The sequence below is a fragment of the Nyctereutes procyonoides genome, unplaced genomic scaffold (assembly GCF_905146905.1).
Source record: "Nyctereutes procyonoides isolate TBG_1078 unplaced genomic scaffold, NYPRO_anot_genome, whole genome shotgun sequence".
NCBI lineage: Eukaryota > Metazoa > Chordata > Mammalia > Carnivora > Canidae > Nyctereutes > Nyctereutes procyonoides.
This window is the reverse complement of record NW_026575126.1, coordinates 11,806,091-11,828,001: the sequence shown is the minus strand read 5'-3', so window position 1 is coordinate 11,828,001 and position 21,911 is coordinate 11,806,091. Positions and strand designations below refer to the sequence as shown.

The 21,911-nt window shown below is 37.5% G+C and overlaps 1 protein-coding gene across 10 annotated transcripts in view; it reads right to left on the bottom strand.

The window, feature by feature from the left end:
• ADGRL2 (adhesion G protein-coupled receptor L2) overlaps nucleotides 1–21,677 on the bottom strand; it is a 277,269-nt gene extending 255,592 nt beyond the window's left edge. For 5 of the 10 annotated variants that reach the window (XM_055339475.1, XM_055339473.1, XM_055339482.1 and 2 more), the window contains exon 1: nucleotides 21,476–21,677. The gene's annotated coding sequence lies outside the window, so the exon portion shown is untranslated. The remainder of the gene's footprint in view (nucleotides 1–21,475) is intronic. The other 5 variants (XM_055339480.1, XM_055339484.1, XM_055339485.1 and 2 more) reach the window with 2 other exon arrangements.
• Nucleotides 21,678–21,911: the final 234 nt, after the last annotated feature.

Here is a 21,911-nt window from a genome sequence, read left to right as displayed (position 1 = left end):
GTCAGAAAGAAAATGTCCATACTTTAGGCAAAGTAGCATATTGTAGTACAATTGTCACTGTGCATGTTTGACATTAATGATGCCTATAAGCTGGTTAATACTTTTGTCACTCCAGTTGAGCTATTTGTCTCTAAAATGCCGCATGAATTTTAACTTGTTTAGATCCATATATATTGTTTAAAATGTCCTCTGAAAAGATGAGCACGGTGTGCCTAAAAGACAATTTAATTACAGGTAGTGGATCCCTAACAATAGCTTTTCATTCAAGCCCAAACAGCTCTGTGTCCAAAGTTCCCATTGTATGCATTTTAAGTAAGGAAAACAAAACAAAAACAATAGAAAATAGAAAAACTGTAACTAACATGATATGCAAGCCTTATAATATGAAATTAAACTGCCAGTCTAAAAGATATTAATAAAAAGTTCAAGTTTTAGGGTACATTATAGTGAACATTGTTGTTTATACCATTTGGAGGCTGTATTTCCCACTCTGGAAAATAGGACCTGCTCTCTACAAAAACTATTCCTTTGAGGAACCCCTTCTCAGCTCATGTAATCCACGTAGGTGTGGCCCACACACCAAACTCTAGAGCTGTGCTATTCAATGCAATAGTGGCTATTATTTTAAATCTAAATTGCTTAACATAAAGTTTAAAATTTTGTTCCTCAGTTGTATCAGGCACATTTCAAGTAAGCAACAGCCATACATGACAAGTGGCTACCGTGTTGGACAGGGTAAATTATAGACATTTCCATCATCACAGGAAGTTCTTTTGAATCATGTTGTGGAATTAGGTAACTCAGGAAATCCCAGGTGACTGGCCATAGTGATGAATTCAGAGGACACATGACCCACTCAGGTTAGTGAGAGCCAGGACCAGGACTTTTGTAAGGATTGAAAGGGAGAAGTTCTCATGACTCTATTGGAATAAAAAAGGATATGAAATTGGAGCTAGTGCAGTTTCCACGAGGGACAACCCTGCTGAGTACAGAAACTGCATGGAAGAGAGAAATGAGGTCATGATGATGGTTTTTTTGGGTCTATGAACTGGCAGTGTCTGAAGACTATTTACAGATTTTTGTTACAAAAGCCAATACTTTTCCTTTTTGCTCAAGATCATTGGGGGTGGGGGGGTATTTGGTTGTTAGATATATAACTGAAGGAGTATTGACTTCAGATATATGATAGAAGGTGAATTAACCAAAAAGCACCCCAGTTGTCTCTTTGGTGCCACCATCAAGGCTCAAAAGTGACTCCAAGGATATAAAAAAGATTTTGAATCAAACTTTGTAATTCAAATACAAGAGAGATATGCAATTATATAGATATATGTATGCTGCTACCATTTAGCAAACAGAACTCTTGTATGTAAATTTCATGTCATTTATTTTCTGAAAAACTGTTACCAAATCAGTGAGAGTAGATGATTATGATTGAGAGCTTCTTAGAATCCATGACTATGATATATATTTATGTTAATATAGAAAACTTTGGGAGGATAATAATTTTCCCCCCATATTCATTAGCCCATACATTCTCCAGATTTGCTTTACTGACACATAGGTGTTTATGATCCTTTGTATCTGGCTGGAAGTGGCTTGTGTTTCATTTTGGTGTAGCCTGCTTCTATCCAATAACTGGATATATAGTCTTTTCTTATTTAGTCATAGTTCTTATATGATGTATAGAAATAAATTCATGTAATTTATTGCTAACATTTTGGTGTGCCATATTTAATTTTATATTTCTTTTCTCTTACTTCTCTCCCCTAATTTATACCTACTATCACTGGCTTCGTAGGTCGGAAAAAGTAGTTAAAATGAATTGTAAAGAATAGGTGAAGAAAATGTAAAGAGCCAGCTTGTTATTATTAAATAAAGAATGTTTTAGGGGCACCTGGGTGGTTTGGTAGGTACACAGGCATCTGCCTTCTGCTCAGGTCATGATCCCATGGTCCTGGTCGAGTCCCCAGAGTAGGGGTCCCTACTCAGTGGGAGTCTGCTTCTCCCTCTATTCCTCCCCCCCCACCCTTGCTCATGCTCTCTCTCTCTCTCTTTCTCTCAAATAAATAAATAAATCTTAAAAAAAATAATGCTTTAATTTCAGTGCAGGCCTTTTCAAGTATTTTGTTTGTTTGTTTGACCTTTTAAAAATCTGTAACATAGCAAGGAGAATCACCCTGCCCTAAGTCGACTTGAGCTCTCCACGTTTGCTCTGATGGCCTTAGCAGCAGTTTGTTTGCATGTGCTTCCATTCCATTTTCATAATGAAATATAGTTAACAAAGATGAAAATGCCAAGGAAATAGATGTGTTTCTAAAAATGGCAGGGGATTGGGTGGGGTAACTGGACATGTTTCTTAAGAATTTACAAAATCACATTTTCTCTCATTTCATATCCCTTAAATAGACTAACCAGTTAGAAGATAGCCCATTTTCAGAAAAGCTCCCTCAGGATTCAATGGGAAATGTTCAAAAAAAAAAAAAAAAAAAAAAACAGAGTCAACATGCTGACAGTGATCAGGAAAAAAAGAACAAACTTCACAATCTCCACGAGCATTTGGGCTGTGTACAAAGAACCATCACATCCCAGACTTAGGGAATGATATATGATGCACCTGGAAAAGTGCATTCAGTTTGGATAAACTCAATTCCAGAAATATGTAGAAGACTGGAGAGAGTTAAGACGGGAAAAAAAAAAATGATGAAGTGACTAGGGAGGCGAGGTTGGGAGGGGGCTTGGGAGGAAAGATTAAAGCAACTGACTAAGTAACTTTTAAGATCTGACATGATAAGAGCCAACAAATATTTTAAAATAGCAAATACTATTGAGACAGAGACATTATTTGAAATGGCAAAAGACCACAGGAAAATAAGCAATACTGAGAAGTCCAAAATTCTGGCTGTGTATAGGGGAGAATGAAAAACAAACACAAATAGTGGCTTTTGAAATATTCACTCAAGGAGACCATAGGAAGCTTTAACTCATGGCAAATTTACTACTAACTACAGAGAAAGGCATGGATGTTAGAAGATGATTATAAGGAATGGGTGGTGGGTAACATGACTGGAGATGTTCTTTCCTACTTAGTTTTTCTACAAATCTGTTATAATATGTAAGTTCAAATTTATATGGAACAAGAGTATGTTCCTTGCCATGCAGCGAGGCTTAAACCAAACTTTTAAAGAACCCATTATTACACAGTTTGCCCTGGGATCTCTAACTAACATAGGGGAAAAAATGGTTTTTAATCTGCAGTTTTCCAAAAACAATTCAATTAAAAATAATAAAAAATCTGAAATGCTGCCCACAAGGGTTAATAACTACAGAGATGTCCAACAGATATTCAATCACAAAAATTTAAATGCTCTTTTCATTAAGCCTCTTGTGTCTTTTTCCATAGCTAAAGCAAGATAATTGTTTTGGGGCTAATTTCTGAGGCTATTTAATAACACCTCCTGCTAGACTTCTTATGTAAACTCAGCAAGAGGAAGCATCCAGAGTAATAGAAAAATAGTTGTGCTCATTTTACAGCTCAAATTCATACTTTTCTTTATAAAAGAGGTCCTGCTGTTTGAGTTTGGCAACTGCCTTGCCAACTGCATTGGGGAAGATTGGATTAGGAGGCAAAGCTGACTATGCAGTAAAGTCCCCACTCTCTAGCAGGATTTTTATGTAAATTCCATTACAGTTCATACTTCTGCAGATAATGAAATGGATACAAAACACTTCAAGGTTTCTAAGTCAGCAAAATAATGAACAGGATAGCCTGTAAACTGCTTTAATACATTTTTGACATTTGGTCACTCATAAAAATTGGCTTTATATTTCTTCTTTCATATAGGTTTTCTTTTTTAATGCTACATTCTAACAGCTCATAGCTCTACAGGTTATTGCTAATGTGTGAACATGAACTACAAAGAGTTCATCGTATTTTAAATTTCAGCAAGTGGCAAATTTTGCATTATGTTTCCTTAAGAAAATATGGGCATTTTTTTTCTCCAAAATGTCATTCCTTCAGATTGAAAAAAAAAAAAAAAGGCACACATACCTCCTTATAGACTAATGGCAGAGCCAGAGGGATATGCTTTTGTAATTAACTAACCACAAAATTAAAATTATGTAGATTGATCTATAATTATTCTTTTATATAATTTGTGATGACATGTATGGGTAAAACTGTGTTTTCAAAAGACTAGCCCCTAGAGACAATATGTTTTCAGATTTCCAAATGGAACTTTTTAAGCAAGAGTCAATGACTATAACAGAAGCAGTCAAGAAAAATATTATGTAGCACAATGTATAAAATGTATTCTTTACCTTCTGCTATTGTCATTTTAGTTCTATATACTGTCTGTACTTGAAGGTGAAATTCCCATTAGTGTCAATGGAGAATCCAGGCATGGGGTAAAGGAAACTCAAGACTTTGGCAACAATGACACAATTTTCCAAGTGAAGCTAGAATGTGAACAAAGTACCTATTTCAAGTATAAACTATTCTGGTGATACATTATCCCATTAGTGTAGCTGAACTTTTCAGGAAAGTATACTCATCTTTATTCTGGGATGACTAACACACATGCAATATTCCCTTTGGTATATTCAACAATCTCAGTCAAAATAGGAAGCCTATTGACATTTCACCTCATTGCCAAATCAAACAAGATTAGTCACATGAACTGAGTCTCACTGATAGATGATTTTTGATGGTGGAATGTCACAATGTGATGCATGACCTTTGGCTTATGGTTAGCCTTTTGGGAACCATGCCGTGCCTTTCGCCCAGCTTCCAGTTCTTGTGGACTTATGCAGAGAATCATATATGACTGGCTCATGATTTACATTTTAAGATGCTTCGTTCCCATGGAGCTCTCAAATGTACTCAAGTGTTCTGGAAGTTCCAGGACTATGCACTGGGAAATCCTGATGACTTAGAGAATCAGCCAGATGAAAAAATAGAGACAATGTGACCAACCAAAGCTAAACAAAGGCAAAAGGCCCACAGCGCTAATAACAATACTGCTTGCATTATTAGGTTTATACTGATTGCTTTACATGCATTATCCCATATATGCCTTGCCACAGTCCTGTAAAGTAGGTCTATTATTGTCCCTATTCTACAGATGAGAAGGTTGAGGATCAAAACCATATAGCACTCTATATTTCTGAAGGCTAAATGCTATGTGGTGGAGTTGGATGTTAAGCATTCTTAACCACTTTAAATACTGTCTTTCCTTTCCTTTTTTTTTCTTTCTGTCTTTCCTTTCAATCCTCCCAACACAATCACTACCACCACCACCAAAACCACCACCAAGAAAGTAATTTACCTTCTATACATACTTTTTGGGATATACATTGTTTTTTTGTAGCTTTATTCTTTTATCTTGTTTTTGATAGTTCTTAATGTGGTTTAATTTAGGTCTTAGATTATGATTTTGTTGTTGGTGGTGGTAGTCTGCAGCTCTTTGTATGACCCTGGCCAATTACAATTGGTTCTGCTCTTATTTCCTTGTAAGAGGTTTTTCTTTAAAATTGCTGACCATATATGGAAGAGAAAATCGAGATTCCTCTGTTTGTTGTTGGTCTATATGATTCTGACGGTAACAAAATGTAATATCTGGGAATATAATTGTATTTTTAATGACAAGAAAAATAGCCAATGAATGTGTGTACACTCCTATTGGGCCCTATGCTAGATGCTTTGGTATAGAAATTAATTCAGCACTCATAACACTGGAAAGTAGGTATTATTGTAATCATTTTACAGATAACCAAATGGAGTTTAAACAGTCTAAAAATTTATTTAAGATTATAAAAGTCTATAGCAGAACTGACCCAACACAGATCTTTCTGCCTCCATGAACCTTGCACTTTCCTTTATCACATTGCCTGCCATTTCCAGGAATATTAACTCTTCCAAGCTACTTTCTTTTAGGATAGAAATAAACTTTTAAGATTTGACAAACTCTGTTAGAGACAAAGAGTGAAGATCATAGCATAAGATACAATAGTATAAATGCCTTTCTTTCTTCCCTTCGTATCACTTGCATCTTCCTTCTGTCTACTTTTGCCCCATTTTTATGTAACATGATATTCTATATTTCAGTATGTTGAGCAATTGTGATACTGTGGGGTTTTGGATGTTTGGCAGTGTTTGTCATAAGTGAAGGGAAGAAACAAACCATCCCTAACTCTGGAATTGCCAAGCTCAATGGTGTCTGTGGGAACAGGATGCCTTGCCTACCTTGATCTAGTTGGCCTCAAAACCAAAGCTCTTAATTATAATACCAGGTTCTACTAATGTGTACAGTGGACCTAAGAACTCTGCTTCCTTTGACTTCTGTTCCTCATTATGTTGTGTGCCCTTGGTCTCATGAAGAAACAATGAAAGAGAAAGCAGGGGGGATAAGAGATATTTCCCACAGCACTTGGCAATTTGACATGTATGCAGATCTGTATTTATCTCTGTCTCATCCTTTTGAAGGTAAGCTTGTGGGGAGTACCATGCATGTCAAGTTGCATTAAGTACTCAGCACACTCTTACTCAATGCTTAACATAATAATTCTCGTATTCATTCAAGAGAAAAGCCTTCTTTTCTTATGTCCAGCCAACTGAAAAGATTCATAAGGATGATTTAAAAAGATTGAAAGGCTACTCTAAGCACAAAAATTTACAAGACACACACACACACACACACACAGAGCAAAATCTCACAGTGGTAAAATATACTATTTGAGTTGTTGCTCTTTCTCTTGTTTAGATCTAATGTCTACATAAAATGTTTGTTCAAAGCTGATACATATTGTATCACTCAAGAATATATGTATCTCTTCAGAATTAAAAAAAGAAAAAAGAAAAACCCATCTGTTTGTGAACAAATCTGTACTTTCGAATGGCCGGTTTGGTTGAAAATTTATAGTACTCGTTTTACAAAAAAAAAAAAAAAAAAAAAAAAAAACAAAAAAAAACAAACGAAAGGTTTTACTAAATTAACTTCTTCTAGAAAATAAATCTGGATATGATCAAGAACGGCCAAAGCAAGAAACAGTAAAATCCAAAAATAATATGATAAACAGCTTTAGTCACTTAACTTCATGTAAATCTGCTGGGAGGAAAAAAAATGAGAGCAGAAAAAAAGAGACTGAACAAAGCAGGTTAAAAACAGGGAGGAGCGAACTCTTGCATCAAAGAAAAAGAAACAAAAGAAATTATAAGCTATTCTTCTTTTACTGGAAAGAAATTAAGACCTGCAACTATGATACATTGGAGTAGAAGCAACTATAAAAACAAAAAAGAACATGCCCAAACCTGTATTTGGATCAAGGTGGAGTAGCTACCTGCTACAATTCTATAAAACCATCTCAAGTTATTGTTACAGGATTATTTCTGAAATAGGAAAATACTCAAGTATGCAACATACTTCCCAGAATTTTCTCCCCTCAATCAGTAAGTTATAACATTTTGGAACACAGCAAGTGCCACATTCATTAACTTCTAATACTGAATTAGAGTTTTCTAAATCTTCTTTATCCCCTTTAGAGTTATGCCTCACTTCTGTTTCATTGTGTATAAAAATGTATCAAAAATTATGCATATTTTTACTCTACTGTCATTTTTTAAATTGCTAGGTAAAAATAACAAAAAACAATAAAATAATAATTTAAAAAATAATAAAAATAAATAAATAAATTGCTAGCTAAGAATCATTTCTAGATATCAAACATACACAAAAGTATTTCCCCTAAGTTATAGAAATTTGCTTAAGGTAAAGTGAGAATATCCAAATGCGTTTATTTTTAAGAAGTTTGATACCATATAGCCCCTATGTTTGCCTAATAATAAGGTAACCATTTATCCATAATCTGGGTAATCCCAATTTATGTCTCTTGCTTTGGCACAATTTTTAATAGCATCCCTTTTACTCTCAGAGGCACTCGAGTTTCAATAAAAATTATACAGTTACCTACCCCTACCTAATATCAAGGCAGCATGGCATGAAAAGATCTGAGGCTTTTGAGACAAGCCCATGGGGGTCTGTGCATATTTCCATCATTTACTTACTGTGTATTCTCGGGCAATTACTTATCTACTCTGAGACCAATTTTGTCGTCAACGGCATATGGATAATAATAGCTCATAGACTTGTTGGGATAACATGACTGCAGTAGTATTATGTCTGGGTACATACACAGATGGGGATAATAAGATCACCTTATAAGATTGTTGTGCAGTTAACTTAAGATGATGAATTTATGCATAGTGCTTGGCACATGGTAGATACACAAAAATACGGTCTTCGTCACACTCATTCTCCTTATCATCCATCGGTATCATCTGCCATTAGCGGCTGTTTGTAAATATTAGAGCTAATTGTTTCTCTCCTTCTAACGTCATCTTTTCTAGTACTCGTGTCACATCTGTGGAAGATGGTTAGAAATTTGCCTTGTACCCATAACACCCAGGAATTATGAGCACTTTCCTAGCACTTTAGACTGAGACAGTGTTGAACACTACCTGGGCGGCGTTTGGTCTAGTTCCTGGGGAAACATTGGTTTGTTTTGATATAGGAAGGAGTGTCTCAGGGTGCATCTCAAAAATTCCCTCAAGGAATATGAACTCTGACTTAAGGACAATCAAGGAAAATGCCTAATTCTCCCCTTCTGAGAGAAAATGTCTTAGAAGTCTCCAACTGATTCTTAATAATTCAAGTGGTTTCCTTTTTATTTCATAACATACTGCTTTTGTTTTGAATTTTAAAATGTTTTAAACATTTGCCACCAAGGCAAATTTGTGCTCCAGTGAGATGGGTCATGTGTGCTCCTGAGCCTTGTCTTCCTCCCGATACACTTTAGCCTGCTTCCAGACTATCTCTACCCCAGTTTGAGGAAGAATGGAGACCCCCTAGTTGGATATGGCTGGCTCAGAAGCCAGTGCTGCATTTTATGTACTTCGTGGCCTTTGGCATACTACTGAAGTTCTCTGAACCTCAGTCTCTTGGTTCTAGGAATGGGGATACTATAAGTACCTATCAAATTGATAATTAAATGTGATCATGTCTGTGAACCCACTAGCTCATATAATAGGAATTCAATCCATGCCAGTTATTTTGCATTCTTTTTCGTGTTAGTTAAAATGGCTAATAAACACTGGGTGTTATGCTGCATATTGGCAAATTGAATTTAATTAAATTAAAAAAAAAGAAAAAGAAATAAAAGAAATAAAACGGTTAATGATACCTAACCAGGTCACATTGATGAGGACCAGTTTGAATTTATTTCTGGTGGGACCCAGCGACCAAAAGCACATAAAAGAGATGACATCTGGCTTAACACATAAAAATGTCTGTGCAACACAACACGGAGCCTCGTGCAGCTATCCAGGTTCTCTCTTCCAAATTCCCATAGTAACTCTGCTTTGAGTGGTAATAGCTTATTAATGACCTTACTAGACGAGGCATGCATGTTTTTTGGAATCCAGTTGCCATATAGGAACCATATGGTTGAGATCTCTTTAGACTTTACAGAGAGCAAGGATAAAATGAAAAAAGAAATAATGTCATGAGGCACAGCATTCAATCAACCAAAGACACTATCCTTTACCCGGCTGAGTCCTAGTTGTCCTTCAGGATCCCAGTTGACACAATTTCTTTGGGGAACTGTTCCTTAAAGACCCTGGGCTTTCTTCTATCACTGTAGTTATTACAAACCACAGAAAATTAATGTTCATTTACCTGTCTACTCCCTTAACTTTTCAATCTCTAGAGTAACAGTTCTCAAAGTGAAATCAGCAGACTCCTTAAGGTCCCTGAGACCCTTTTAAAGGAGAGTTGCAAAGGCAAATCTATTTTCAAAATAATACTAAGACGTTACTTGTCTTTTTCATTCTAATGACATATGTAATGATGATGGAAAAACATTGGTGTATGAGACTGCTAACACTGTGGATTATAGCAAATGGCACCAAACTAGTTTGTGTACAATTTGTACATCAAATTGTAGTATTGTAGTCATGATATTAATCACCTAACACTTGCAATAACACAGAAGCAAAATAACACTAAACAAAGAACAAAAAAAACCATACCAATTTCAATTAAGAAAACTTTTAAAAAACAATGAAAATTAATATTCATTTTTAAAGCCCAAATTCCTGAATACACATCTTTAATATCCTGTATGCCAAAATAGGATGTATATCAAAAGCACTCCCACCGTAAATGAAGGATGATGATTGTCAAGCACTTGTGAGATAAACGTTTGGGCTGCAACCTGAAATAGCTTCTTTTTCTATGGAATACCACTTTTACTTAAAAAGCAACTGGCAGACAAACAATGGTTATGCAGAACCGGGTACCTCACAGATATTTTTCAAATGATAAATTGAAACAAGCAAGTCAATTCAAGGAAAACAACCAATGGCACTTATTGCCAATGATAAAATTCAAACATTCATGCAAAAATTATAATCTTAAGAACAATTTGTATCTGCCACTGTGAACTTGAGAACTTCCCACTATTTAAAGACTTTTCTGATAAGCTGGGCAGTGATATTAACAGTGGCGATTAAAAAAATAAGTTTTATGACATATGTCGACTTTTGGGAAATCTGCATAATTCAGTGGTACAGTATTTTCCATCACATTATGAAATCATGCAAGTAATGCATGGGTAAAAGATCTATTCAAAATATGAGATAAACCAGGGGCGCCTGGCTAGTTCAGTTGGTAGAGCATGTGACTTGATCATGTGGTTGAGTTTGGGCCCCATGTTAGGCATAGAGATTAAAAAAATGTAAGATAAACCAATGTGTTTTAATGCGGCAGATTTTAAAATGCTCTTTGATACGGTTTCAGATTCCACCTTTTAACTAACCTTTAAAGAACTATTATTTGTTGAAGTTTAGTTTAGTACCAAAGAATATCACATTTATCTGAAAAGGCTATTAAAATAATTCTGCCTCATTTCAACTATTATCTGTTGTAAGGCTGATTTTTTTCATATACTTCAAACAAAATAATACATTCTAATGGGTTGATACGCAAGTAGATGTGAGAATTTAGCTGTCCTCTTTTAACACAGCTATTAAAGATTTTGCAAAAAAAAAGTGTAAATGATGTCACTTTTTGGACTACATTTTTAAAAATATTTTATTTATTTATTTGACACACAGAGAGTGCACACAAGCAGGGGGAGCAGCACGGGAGAGGGAGAAGCAGGGTATCCTCTGGGCAGGGAGCCCAATGCAAAGCTTTATTCTAGGACCCTGGGATCATGATCTGAACTGAAGGCAGATATTTAACTGACTGAGCCACCCAGGAGCTCCCAGACTACATTTTTGTTTTCAAAAATATAGTTATTTTTCATAAAAATGTGTTTTTTTTTTTTTAGGAAAAGGTTTATTTATTTTAGAAAGAGAGAGGGAGAAGGAGAGAGCACCCAAGCAGGGGGAAGGGGCAAAGGGGGAGAAAGAGACAATCTCAAGCAGACTCTCCACTGAGCAGGGAGCCCGAGGTGGGGCTTGATCTCATGATCCTGAGATATGACCTGAGCCAAAACCAAGAGTTGGTCACTCTACTGACTGAGCTACCCAGGCATCTGAAAAATGTGTTTTTATGCTAGTATGCAATGAGTTTTTACTATTTTTAATTGAATAAATAAATATTAATTTTTTGATATTTGAATGTGAAAAGTATCAAGAGCTATAATCCAAAAAAAAAAAAAAAAGAGTTTTTGGGATCCTCAATCATTTTTGAGGATGGATATGGGTGCTTAAGCCAAAAAATGTAAGAATCATTGCTTTAGAGGGCAATGCCATTCATCTTTCTTTCCCAAATGCCTATTATTCACAAGGTGCTTTACACATGTTTATTAATGGATGGATGGTGATAAAGTAACTGAATACTGGAAATAATGCCAGAAAAATCTCACTATCATGGAAAATATCTTGATATGCAATATGTGAGTAATCAATTAACATGCAATTTACTATTATTTGTCTACCATTGTTTCTTGCCTCATAATGCCTATCTTCAAAACTGAGATAAGGAGAAGGACTCTTTGGTCATAATTTATCATTCAATTAAATCACTCAAGAAATATCTACTGGGAAAAATACTATTTGCCTGGTGTAGGTTGGATATTGGTGGTGATGAGAGGGACAATGAAATAATTTTTTTTTTCTTAAAGTTCATTATTTGACAGCCAAGTCAAAGAATTGGCTTGTTTATATATCTTACAATAAACATGTTTGGGATAAAATAGTTTTAACGCCTTTTGAAGATTTTAACAAGTTTTGGTTGACTGTTTTTTATATTGCTTTATCACTGTGCTTTAAGGAATATTTAGTACCCACCTCTTTTCCAGTTTCCTGTCATAAAAGCTTGGATGCTTGTTAGAGCTAGACTGCTATGGGGGGAGATTTTTGATGGGCAGAAAAACAGAAACCTGAGGGGACAGAGTGGGTGGGGTCCAAGAGTCTCAACTAGATTAATTTACAGACTAACGTCTCACATGAATCAAATCAGAACTTTTTAAAAATGCTAAACTATAAGGTTTTTTTTTCTTTTTGTATTATTCCTTTGCCCCCTTCAAGACAAAGTCAACCCTATCTTCACCAAAAAAAAAAAAAGAAAAAAAAAGAAAAAAAAAAAGAAAAAGGAGGAGGAAGAGGAGGAGAAAAGGGAAAGAATAAGTAAATATATGTGGGGATGGATGTGTTAATTAACTCAATGGGAGAAATCCTTTCACTACACAGGTATCCAGTCATCACATTGTCCACTTTGAATAGCTTACAATTTTGTTGGCCAATTATACCTTAATAAAGCTGAAAAAAAAAATAAAACCAAATTCTACTCTTTCGAAAGAGAGAATATCTTATTGATAACTGTATGAATGAGAAAAAGTAGAAACAGTTTGGAATACACAGTACATATTTTTAGTCCCTCCGAATGAAGGAGATAATAAATCTTCTCTTGCCAGGAAAGGAATGCCTTTCAGCTGTGCTGATGTAGTTAATATACTATATTCAAGATCTAAAGCTCTGTAATTATTTCTTATATGCTATTTTATCCATTGTGAGATGCATTTCCCCCCCTTGTTTTAACATTTCTGAAATTGGGATAAGGCTATTTAGTGAATGATATATCATAGTTTAATTGGCATAGTTTTAAATTTTCTTTGTACAATATAAAATATTGATGCATCTTACTATTGATAGCATTTTAAATTCAATGAAATATAATAACTCAGAAAACTAAATAAGACTTGATTCTACAGTCATATGGCGCCACAATAATCAGGATAGTGGTCCTTACTGCCTTGAATTGGTTCTGTTTCCCTTTCTGGTCTCATTGGAAAATACCACTGTTTTCTCATCTAATGAGCAAATAAGCTGATTTGCTTCAAGGCATGGTAAGCAAATTTGAATGACACTATTTGATCCCTGAGAACTTCCAGTTTGGTAAAAAGTTTGCTCAAGCCTGAAGGGAAAAAAAAAATTCCAGATGTTTAGCTAATGTATAAATAAGAGGTGATCACAAGAACAGACATTTCTCTATAAAGAGTGTATCCTATTTTTTATGCTTCAAAATATTAAACATATCTTCAGCTTACAGGTGATTATGTATATTTTTATTTTTTATTATTTTTGAAGATTTTATATTTATATTTATATTTTTTATTGTTATTTTTGAAGATTTTATTTATTTATTCATGAGAGACACACACACAGAGAGAGAGAGAGGCAGAGACACAGGCAGAGGGAGAAGCAGGCTCCATGCAGGGAGCCGGATGTGGGACTCGATCCCTGGTCTCCAGGATCACGTCCTGGGCCGAAGGCAGGCGCTAAACCGCTGAGCCACCCAGGGATCCCCGATTTTATATATATATATATATATTTGAATGCAAACAACAGCATATATAACTTTTCTTCGCATTACCCTTCTCTTCTGAGGTGCCAAGGAAAATAAATGTGCGCAAAAGCATTTATGCCCGTGTCACTATCTGTACATTGGTTAAACAATCAAAAGTACTTCTGCAGATGCACGTATGAAAATTAAGAGCAGTCCCACTTCCTCAGTCAAGACAGTCATGCTGTTCTGGCCACACATACGCATAATGGAAACAAAATTGCTTTAAATAATCAAAATACACAAAGGCACATTTTTCCGAGTGATTGGAAATAACCCTGACAAATGCTCACATTTGGTAAATTATGAGCTAGCCAAGGTACGTTTGCATAAATATAATGAAAAACATTTTTTAAAAATTTAGTAAGCATATAAAGCAAGGCATTCTCCTGGTAATGAATTTCTTTGACAGATAAAGCAACAACCATGCAGGGCAAGTTTATGAAGGAGCCTCCCTGAGTGCTTGACAGTGTGTGTGTGTGTGTGTGTGTGTGCGCACGTGAGCATGTGCGAATGCACATGTATATGTCTGTATACATATACATGTATAGACAAAGAAAAATCCTGTAGAATTATGTGAGACAGAGATCTTCTTGCAACTAAAAATAAATATAGAAAAAGCCTAGACATATCACACAGCTATTTGTATTTTGAAAAGAACACAAATGACGTGCAATGGAACACTGTGATAATATGGCATACAAATAACTCGGATTTCCCATACATAACCCTTTGGTAAGAGATTACCTGAGTAAACACATAATTATATTCCCTTCCAACAGTCTAGATACCACACCTCAGCTGCACACTTAAACAGGCGTCAGTATAGAGTTGAGAGGTTTTGTGGGTGTTTCATAAAAAAATTGTCCAAATAGGGCAGGAAATAATTTTCTACTCCTATGGCACTGTTTGTTATCTTATTGCTTCGTGTAGGTCTGAGCACTGAACACACAGCAGGTGGATACGGCAAAACAAAAGCCAAGGAAAGATGTACAGTCACTTAGGATTTCTAGATTAGCCTATTTCTTAAATGAAATATATTAAGGTAGGGAGACTGACCAACGAGTTTGCTACTTGGATAGCCAGACTCTTTTGGGAATTCTGTAGCCTTTAGAAATTGCCAGTAGCTGAAGAACACACCTTTAAATGAAATGAGTGTTATCAAGATCTTTTCAAATGGTCTTGCTACATAAGACAACCACACGCATCTATAAAGGTAAAAACTGTGCTCAAAAAGATAAAATAAGCCAAGGACAGTGGGTGGAGTAGAGATGACTTTCTGGATGGCAGAGGGTGTGTGTGTGGGGGGGATTCTTTTAATTCCTAAGCCTGAATTGTAGGAAGAGCCTGATTGTCTTTTACAGCCTTACTCATCTTTGAACATCATCATCTTTTCCCTATTAACTGCCACCCTAACTGCCACCCACCTTCACCTGACAACAGGAAGTAAGAGCCTGAGAGAAACCAGAATTACAACAGGCCTCTGGTTGGGTAAAATGGTCCAGCAGAGACCAAGGTAAACTGGTGTCACTTGCCTCCCTCACTCTTTGAGGTAGTTCTTATCCTTGTCTCTTCTTCTCTCCTTTTAAGAGCAAACTCCTAGAAAGCTTAATGCTTTGCTTTACTTTCAACATTCAAATACACTGAAGATACCTGGTAAGAATTTATCACGTAGCGATATGATTTCTCCTCCCAGAATTTCAGTGAAACTTGTCTCCTGTTGGTCATCAATGACTAACTCATTGTGACATCCAGTGTTCTCCTACTTCATCTTCCTTGTCTGTGTATCCTCCTTTTCACCTGACAAGTCCTTTATTTTTTTTTTTAAGATTTTATTTATTTATTCGTGAGAGATACACAGAGAGAGGCAAAGATACAGGCAAAGAGAAGCAGGCTCCTCGCAGGGAGCCCGACGTGGGACTTGATTCCAGGACCAGGATCACGCTCTGAGCCAAAGGCAGATGCTCAACCACTGAGCCACCCTGACAGGTCCTTTCTTTTGGAAACGCTCCACCCTCCCTCTCTATGGACATTCCCAGTTTTCTTCCTTTTCTCTCCTTCCTTCCTTCCTTCCTTCCTTCCTTCCTTCCTTCCTCCCTCCCTCCCTTTCTCCGTCCCTCCCTCTCTTCCTCCCACTCTCTCTCTCTGTCTTTCTTTCTTTCGATGGGGAGAGGGGCAGAGAAGGAAGGAGAGAGAGAATCTAAGCAGGCTCCAAACCCAGCACGGATCCTGACACAGGACTAGACCTCACAACCCCTGAGATCATGACCTGAGCTGAAATCAAGAGTCAGATGCTTAACCAACTGAGCCACCTAGGTGGTCCTCCCAGTTTTCTTTCTAATTGTGTGAATGAAGCTTTTGTCTCCTTCCTCTTCACACGATCATATATGTGATCGAAAAGTTCCTCCGCCCTTTTTTTGTCTGTTCTCTCTCCTTCCTAACGATCTTGTCTACTAGTTGGGCCTTGACTGCAGGTGACCGCCATAGCTCTGTCGTCTCCTCAGAATGCTGGGTACAGGTGTCCATCTTTACAAAGATAGGCTCTGGCACTTCGAAATTACATCCCAGTTGAATTTAGTATCTTTCTTCTCACATTTCCATCTCCTCCTCATGTTTCCTATTTTTTAAAAAAATGCCATCACCAATGTTTGAAATCTCAAAGTGTGACCACTTTCCTGTTCATTTCCACAATAATTTGTAAAACGCTGTCAATACTTCCTCTGAGGTATTTATATCTTTTCCATCCATTCTATAGACTATCCCAATAGCCTCATAAATGCTCGTTAGACTCTTCTGCATCCAAACCACTTTGTATCTTGCTGCCAGAAAGATCTCTTTAAAACAGAGTTTTTTCATGTTAATATACATTTCCTTATCTAAATGCATTTGCTTCAGTCATTTGCTTTGCTAATATTTTTCTTTTCCTACAGAAGAACTATCTCTCTCGTTGGTGCCTTTAGATCATTAAGTGTTCTAGACTAACAGATATGTCTTCTCATTTGGTAGTGAGCTCCATAAGTAAAGGGCCTGATATGTCTACTTCAAACCTCCAGTATACACTGACTGACATAAAGTAGAACCTAAAGAAATCTTTGATTTGGGGGTTGGGTTTAGTATCATTCCTTTGTTTAAAAACCTCAGCATTCTCTATTTGTTACATCCCACAAACTTTTACCTGTTCAGTAGAACCCTTAGATTTGGGATCTGGGATAGCTTGGCAAGAGGATAGCAGAAGGCAGGGGAAGAGGCCCAAACAAAAAGGAAATTGAGAGAAGCCCAGCAAGTGGCAGGCTGGAAGCATTCTGAGACAACGTTTACATTGTTCTTTTGCCTACTGGGTCCTTGGGGACCCAGACATCCACATACCACAACCACCAATCTCTCCAGGAATCTCAGAATGTTCAGTGCCCCTGTTATACCACACCCAGGCCTGTCACTCCCAGGGGATGCCCTGTGTCCATTGGCAGCCACTCAATGACTGATGTGCTATGCTCCTGTCTTCTGGCAGGAAAACTGGAATAGCCAGCTGAGTCTAAGAATGCACCTGTCCTGAAATGCTAATGGTAATTCCAGACATGTCAAGCAGAGAGTTAGACTTTTGGGGCCTTCTCTCTGCCAAGCAATACAGAGGTACCATATTAAACCATCTTTCAGAAGATGCTGCCCTGCTTTTGGTGCCTAACCCAGGGGGTGTGAGCCAACCGGAATCTGGGTTATGTTGAAAGAAAGTACTATGATTAAGGGAGACTTGGGCAGTCCCTTACAGCTTTCTCCTTTATTTTATTTTTTATTTTTTTAAGATTTTATTTATTCATGAGAGACACAGAGAGAGAGAGAGAGGCAGAGACACAGGCAGAGGGAGAAGCAGGCTCCATACAGGGAGCCCGATGTGGGACTCGATTCCTGGTCTCCAGGATCAGGCCCTGGGCTGAAGGGAGGCGCTAAACTGCTGCGCCACTGGGGCTGCCCAGCTTTCTCCTTTAAATACATGGACTGTCACCAGCAAGAATGCAGGAGAGCAGAGGGAAAGGGAAGCACCGGAGAGATGGTAGGTTTTCTCCCAAAGATGAAGCTCTTTTGTGCATTAATTGTCTCTTCTAAAAAAAAAAAAATTGTCTCTTGTATTTCATGTGCAGATGTCTTCCCCTCAGTCCCTCTCTCACTGTGGAAAACAAGAGTGCTACACTGTGAACAACTACTTTAAGTGTACTGATCTGGGAGAATGCAAAGTTATAGATTGTTAGGTAATTACAAGTCCAGTCCCATTACTCACTTTACCTTGGGGCGAGTTAATGCCTAAGTGAAGCTTTTACAATGACCCGTTTCCATTTCTCCATTGTCCCTCATCTCTTCGCCTAATTTCATTGTCAATTATTTTACTGTACTTTTTTTTCCCTTCAATATGAAAGTCAAGTCATTGTTATCTCCCTGTCACGTCCATCCTTCCCTACACCTTCCCAGGGGATGATCTCACCAACGTCTTCACCAGGATCAGCAGCATCTGCCACATAGTCTTGCAAATTCCCGCACCTTCACCTCAGATTTTTTTCTGTTTTTCTCAGATCTTTTCCTTGTTTTCTTGGAGTAAGATTTTTTTTTTCTTTTTTAAACAGATCTCTATAGCTAGCATAATAAGCTGAACTTTCCCTGGTTCCTGCCCCATTAAGGACGCATTTCCTCTCGTACTCCAAATTGTTCCTGCTCAGGGTACTTGGAATTCATAGTCAGCCCTTGAAAACAGCTATTTTCAAATTACCATGTACACATCATGGAGATACCCTTGAATTCTCTGAAGGATTTTCTCCTTCCTTCCTTCCTTGCATATTTTTTATATGTAGTATGAAAGGGTTATGACCCCCCTGAAAGTGAAGTGGGAGCCTCAGTGGTGTGTATGAATGTTTTCACTGTCATGTTTTTTCCTTCTGCATATACATATCTCATATCTGTAGGAAGTCATGGGCAGTAGGATATTTGGACAGACTTTTCAAGAAGGAAGGAAGGAAGGGTTATGTTAGTGAACACTCTAGTTGCAATCCCAGCATGTCATATACCAAGCTGACTGAGAAGACAAGTAGACGACGGCTTACTTTTGGTCAGTCCAAATGGTGTGAAGTGTCCTATATCCATCCATGGGATGTGTCCAACTTTCCTCCTTGAGAAATGACTATTCTTCGAGGTATAGGCTTTCAGAAAAGGATATTGACAGCCTTCCTCTTCAGTCTATTCTTCTATAGATGGACTTTGGGGCTTGCCTGATAAGACTGTTTGACAGATCCTTCACAGTGTCCATTCAGCCCTGGGGGCAGAGGCAGCTCCCTTTATCTTACACAATAGGGTCAAAGAAAAATCAGTGAGGGAGTTAGTCTCCCAGAAAGGCCATGAGAACTCTCTTTAGGGAAGGCCGTAGATTCAAGTTTCAGTAATGTGGGCTTCTCCAAGGTTATAACTCCTAAGAGCCTGTATTTCCCAGGGAAACTGAGTTAGGTTCCTTTGTACAACTCTTGAGAAGGGAGATGGCAAATGCAGGGACCGTGTCTATTTTCTTTCGCAATGTCCGACAGAAGGAGGTGCCCCATAAATACTTGTAAGAATTGAAATGCATGAAATGTAGCCAAGGAAATAGGTATATAGGTGGCACTGATAGTAGTACCAGGTTTTAGGGACTTTGGCAAATTCCTTCTATTCTTATACTATGTTCTGAAGAAAATATCACATTTTCCTGGGGTTGGGATTTAAGATTTTTCCCTGAGGCATTTTCAGGAATTCGGTTGAAATTGATCTCTGTTAAGAGATTCAGTGGTCAGATTGGAAAATCTCACTTGAGAACATTTTAGGGTGAGATTCTCCTAAAGAGAGCAGTCCTTCTCCTAAAGCCTCTAGCCCTAGCCGAAGCTGGCCCCAAGATATTAGATTTGGTAGACAAGTAGACAGTTCAACTGTGACCATTGTTTTATTCCTCCTGGGACTTAATTATAAATTTACCTCTTTTGAATATCGTTTCACCAATTATGAAAAATGACCTCTTTGGATAATTACATACATGCCCAGTAGAAATATCCTATAACCGGTACAAATGTTACTGCCCTCAAATAGTTATAAATCGGCGTTTTAGCAGTGTTTGGTGTACCCTCAACAGTTTTTTCAAAAACCCAAAACATTTTATTTTAATCAAGAAGAAAACAAGGTATGTCACAGATGAAAATGACACACATATTTTTGTGCTTATTATTTAAAGAAAGGAGAAACATCTGAAATCTGTTTGCTAACTACAGTATAATACAAATTAGCCTGCAGGCACCGTGTGTGCTGTACCCTGTCTGCTTGCCAGCCCTGCTTAGTCCCAACGTATTAATGAGCAAGTGCAAGTATTTGAACAATCAGCATTTCCGCATTTGCATGCAAACTCTCATGCTGTGTAATTATACACAGAGCTGGCACTCAAATTAATTAAAGCTGATTTCTCTGTGACTGCAAACTGGTCATATCCTCAGCTTTGCCTTCCTATGAAGTCATCACTCTACATTCAACGTGACACTTCTGTCCCTGGCATTCTTAGTAATGCTAATGTTCGACAATTGTGAATCCGGCAATATTTTAGATTGCAGCTGACAATGGCTGGGTGTTCTTGTGCTTTGCCTCTCCTCCCTATTTCTCTCCCTTCTGGTGTAAAGATAAAGAACAGCTTTTGAACGCTTGCTTTGTAATTATCTCAAATAATAATGCAAACAAATTACATATATTGTTTCGGTTGGTTCCCTCCCTCTTTTATGACTCCACCCACTTGATTAGTGCTTACAAACAATTCATCAAACTTTAAAAAAATCTATTTGTTTGATGGTAGCAAACAATTAGTTTTGATGGCTTTTGTCTTAATTTTGAAAAGGCTTTAACAAATGGTGTTTTATTTTAATAGATAAGGATCTCATAATTCAGTATCAGAAAGATTAGGAGAGAAAGAAGCAGGAATGACTGCTAGATTTGATTAAGACTTTTTGAATCCTCATCAAACACAGCAGTATTGCAATGGAGACTATTATTTGCCAAAGAGATCCATAAATGTTAACTTCTAGGGCAGAGGATTTCCTCAGCTCTTCCATAATAAAGCCATCACCCTTTGGTTTCTGGGTTCCTCTGAAGGAACTGTTTCTGTGACAATTCCTTTGAAAAGACATCCTTAGAGCAATTAAGATATCATTACGCTTCTCTTTTCATAAATTTAGATCTCTGAATACAGGTGGCTACCAAAAAACACTGTCATGTAGGGCCCGGGAGATGATGAGCTGCTTTGACACATTCGCCTGAAATCATTCCTTAACACTCCACTACGGCTCACCACCGTCCTCATTTCTCCATATCCATTAGCCAGGAGCTGCACAGATAGCTGTTGCAGGGGCTGGGTGTCTCTTTTTAGAGCAGCACCAAACAGTTCTAGCCTTCAAGTTCAAGACCCTGAAATATACTGCCAAGAAGATTGCCCCGGCAATCTCCATTTGAAAGGAAAGATCAAGCAGGGAGTCCCTTTATAATCGATCTCTAGTGATCAAACCAAGAGATATAAGAGCCCTTACCTTATCAGTAGTACTTCTGGGTCCGCATAGAACATCAGTTAGCAAGCTCCCTTCAAATTCCAGTTGGCATACAAGGGAGAAGGGAGTATTGGGTTTTTCCCGGAGAGGCTTCTGGGGAGATCACAGTCACTATTATTGTGATCTGAAGCCTGCCCTTCTGTCTTGTCATGAATTTCCTACGCAGACAGGTGTCATATTGGCATGAATTTTGTTGCCAAGTGCAGTTTAAGAGGTGGGCGTGGCTGTGATCAGGTAGCCAGCTCCACCTGTCTCTAACCCCTCATAACCTCCATGCTTTCAAAATTTCGCTCAGGTACCCAGTGACTTCATGAGTTACCCACGCACCGGGGCCGGCTAACAGAGGTGTGGGAACAGTATCGAGTTAAGCAGCACCGTCATTGTAGTGCACAATGCTCATCGCTACTGGCAAATACCT